Source organism: Spermophilus citellus (assembly GCF_964194105.1).
Source record: "Spermophilus citellus genome assembly, chromosome: 1".
In the NCBI taxonomy this organism is placed as follows: domain Eukaryota; kingdom Metazoa; phylum Chordata; class Mammalia; order Rodentia; family Sciuridae; genus Spermophilus; species Spermophilus citellus.
In genome coordinates this window covers 279,981,899-279,986,423 of record NC_138182.1, presented here as the reverse complement: position 1 = coordinate 279,986,423, position 4,525 = coordinate 279,981,899, and positions in this window count along the sequence as shown.

Genomic DNA, 4,525 nt, shown 5'->3' with positions numbered 1-4,525 from the left:
TTCCTGAAGAGCCTCGGGAACACGCAGGGGAAAGCTGGCCCTGAGGCTGCCCTGCAGGCCTTTGAGGTTCTTTGGGAACAAAGCTCTGGAAGACCTAGACTCAGGGAGACCTGCACCCCTCCCCAGTTCGCCAGGGGCTGGCCCCGCTACACTAAAGGGGCAGTTTTCGGCCTCCTTTAAGGGCTTGGCGCCCAGGACCCTCAGCCATCGGACTGCCTGCACCTGGGTTCTGTCCTTCCAGGGGCAGTTGCTGAGGTCCCGCTGCGGGAGGAGAAATGAAAGCGGCAGGAGCCACCCAGGGCCGGAAGGACGTGCAGCACCGCGTCCTTGGTGGACACGACGCCTACGGAGGGAGATGGAAGGGGAGGAGGGACAGGGAAGGGGTCGCGGGAACTCGGGTGCTGACTCTGACCGAGCGGGGCGCTGGAGGTTTGGGAAACGGTAAGGTTTTCTTTGGGGAGAAAAGACTGTCAGGGAGACAGACGAGGGGGCTCGGGAGGCGCGGGACACGGGGAGAAGGCTGGAACGCACCAGCTGTGGATCCGGGCGGGGAGCGGGGCACGCGGGGACCCAGGGGACCCCCGCAGCCGTGAGCACGCGGCGTCCCTAGAGGGCGCGGAGGCGAGTTCCGCCGCCGGGCGCCGCCCGCGGGGCTGGGTCTTGCTCCTCCCCAGCGAGTGAGCTGCAGGGGTCGCAGGGCCGGGACCCAGCACGTGCGTCCCGGGAACCGGAGGTCGCAGGGACTCCGCCCTCTTCTCGGCCGCTCACCTGGGCGGCGACCCCGCAGCTCGGCCTCGCTCGGGCTGCTTTGTCCCAGGTCGCTCCCTCTGCTGTCCCGCCGCCGGAGTGGCCCCAAGCTTCCCGAGCTGGGGGCGGGCGCCAGCAAGAGTGAGTTGTCCTTTTGGCTCTTCTTTCTTATCGCCCTTCTTGTCATCGTTAGACTGCCAAAGTAATCCGTTATCTAATTTTAAAAATATAAAATATGTTGTGATGGGCAATGGTCTCCACCTAACGAATCCAGAAACCCTGAGAGTCTGTCATGTGGCTTGCGCTCACTCGCACACCCAAAAGGTGGGAATCTACAGATACAATTAAGTCGTTTTAGGCAGGAAGATCATCGTGTATTTTTCCATGGACACCTGTCGTCTCAGCCCAGGGAGTTTTATAAGAGGGAGGCCGGGAGCCGGACGTGGTGGCACATACCTGTAATTCCAGCGACTCCGGAGGCTGAGACAGGAGGATCACAAGTCCAAAGCCAGCCTCAGCCATGGGGAGGGGTTAAACAACTCAGTGAGACCCTGTCTCTAAAGAAAATATAAAATAGGGCTGGGGCGTGGCTCAGTGGTTGGTTTCTGGGTTCCAACCCCAGTATCAAAAATTTAAAAATAAAATAAAAACTGATCTTAAAAAAGAACACGCACACATGACCTCGATTGTCAAAAGAGAACAAACACCAAACAATAAAAAATGAGGGCTATTTTACAAAACAAGTGGCTAATACCTTATAAAAATGTACGTGTAATGAACAACAAGAACTAAGAAGCTCTTCCTTCTTGAAGGGGAATAAAGGGACTTGACAACATTTAGTTGGTCACTGAACAGGAAAAAATCAACATCAATGTTTTTTCCTTCCATTATAAGTGATGTTAGTTGCACTGACATGAATGGACCCTGAGAACTGTCATGGTTTAGACATGAGGTGTCCATTGAAAGCTCATGTGTTAGACAATGCATGCACTTTGCAGGTGAAAGGTTTGGGTTTTGAGAGCCTTAACTGACCTAGTGGGTTAACTGAGTGGTAACTGTAGGCATGTAGGGTGCGGCTGGAGGAGGCAGATGGGGGTGTGTGTGTTTTATCTCTAGTAAGCAGCACTCTCTCTGCTTCCTGGTTCCATGTCCTGAGCTGCTTTCCTCTGCCATGCCTCCCAACGCCATGCTCAGCCTCCTCTTGGGCCCAGGACAATGGATTTGGCCATCTATGGACTGAGCCCTCTGAAACCTTGAGCCCCAAATAAACTTTTCCTCCTCACTAATTGTTCTTGTCAGGTCTTTTGATCACAGTGGCAAAAAAGTTGACCAAAACAAGGACATTAGGCAAATTAAAGTAATTGAGTCATGAAAGGGCAAATATTGGGTGATTCCACTTATCTGAGGTATCAAGAATACTCACATTTGGAGAGAACAAAGAGAGGTGGGTGTAATGAGCAGGGAGGAGGGGAGATGGGCGTGATTGCTAAGGGGCACAGAGTTTCAGTTTGGGATGAGGAGAAAGTGCAGGAGATGAAAGGGTGATGGTTGCATAGCATTGTGGGTGTATTTAATGCCATAAATTGTACACTTACAAGTGGCTAAGCCAGGCATGGTGGCGCATGTCTGCTAACCCAGCAGTTCCAGAGGCTGAGGCAGGAGGATGGAGAGTTTAAAGCCAGCATCAGCAACAGCGAGGCGCTAAGCAGCTCATGAGACCTTGTCTCTAAATAAAATTCAAGTTAGGGCTGGGGATGTGGCTCAGTGGTTGAGTGCCTCTGAGTTATATCCCTGGTAACTCCCCACACCAAAAAAGTGGCTAAAATTATGAATCTTGGACTGGGGTTGTAGCTCAGTGGTAGAGCATTTGCCTAGCATGTGTGAGGCATTGAATTCAATCTTCAGCACCACATACAAATAAATAAATAAAATAAAGGTATTGTGTCCATCTACAACATACATACATATATATATATATATATATATATATATATATATATCTTATTATATTGCATATATTTTATCACTATAAAAATATTTTTTTAAAAATTGAAACTTAACAAAGTAGACATTTGTCAATGATTGACAAAATTGGCATAAGTTCTGTAAATTGTATAACAACAGTGTGCCAAGGCTAATTCCTTCATTTTGATGAATATGCTATGGTTTGCTGAGAGCCATTGCCAAGTAGGAATGACGCATGGCATTTTTGGTTGAAAGGTGATGCCAGCAAGCCATTGAGATGATAATTATTATGTTAAGATGTGCATTCAATTGGAGATTAGACCCCTGCTGTCCGCCTCGGCCTGCTACTTTGGAGCTCTCGGACTCCCGGAGAGTTCCCATTGGTTGGGGAAGTGCGGTAGGAGGGAATTTCCTCTTGGGGTAGTGTGTCCCCGGAGAATGCTGAGTGCGAGGTTCGCGGGAGAATTCCCGGGGAGTGTATGTGGAGTGTGCTGGTGGAGTTCAGAAATAAAGTTTGTTCCTGCTTCAGTGGCTCGTGATTTGTGCCCAGCCAGACTGCGGCAATGGTTATATAAGAGAATTGTTTAAAAAACAAAAAAAGAAATATACTGAAGTATTTAGGGGCAAGAAGACATCATATCTAGAATCCACTCTCAGATGGTTTAGAAAAATTAATTTATACAAATTATTTTAAAAAATATTTTTAGTTGTAGATGGACACAAAACCTTTATTTTTGGTTTATTTTTATGTAGTGCTGGGGATCGAACCTAGCACTACATGCTAGGCAAGGGCTCTACTATGGAACTATAACCCCAGCCCTTAATTAATTAATTAATTAATTTTAAAATATCTTTATTTTATTTTTTTATTTTTAAGTGGTGCTGAGGATCGAACCCAGGACCTCTCATGTGCTAGGCAAGCTCTCTACTACTGAGCCACAATCCCAGCCCTCCAGCCCCCAATTTATACAAATTCTATATGTAGGGAAAAGATGGTAATGAGAATGTAGCAGATTAATAACATTTAGGAACTGTGGTGAAATGTATATGGGAATTTTTACTATGGGTTGCAACTTTCCTATAAATTATTTCAAAGTAAGCAGTTAAAAAAGAAAATCTAGAAGAGGGTCAAGGAACTGGAATGAGACCATTTCTGGAGGACACTCAATTCTAACTCCTGGAGGTCCCAGTGCAGGGAGCTGCCTGGGCCACCATGGCCCTGCCCTGAGACCTCCTAATGCAGGCTGGTTAGGGGAATGTTGAAGTTCAGTCCTGTCAGTGTCACTGAGTCCGTCGGAACCATGGTCAGCAGCCTCCCTCCTCCTCCAACTGCACACACAGCACGGAGAATCTCAGTGACTCCTTCTATCTATGTGAAGTTCAAAAACAGGCAAGAGAAAAGGATGGTGATAAAAGATACCCATGGCCAGGAGGAAAGGGCATCGACTCGGAAGGACAGAGAAAACTACTTGGGGTCCTGGAAATGTTCTATATCTGGATCTGGGTGGTAGTTACAATTTATCAAGAGGTGCACATAGGCTTTGGGCACGTGTGTGTGTGTGTGTGTGTGTGTGTGTGTGTGTGTGAATTTTTCATTTGAAAAGGTTTAGGTGGCCCCACCCCCATCTTGGCACAGAGCACTGAGATGGCATCCACATAAATGAGGCATTCATGCAGATTCAATGGAGATTCGATTTACCTTGTTTGTTATTTCGTTGCTTAGCAACACAGTCTAAGCTGCACAACCCAGTGAAGCCAACCATTAACAAATGGGGGTGGGGAGGGAGGGGTGCTAAACCAAGGCTTTAAGGGT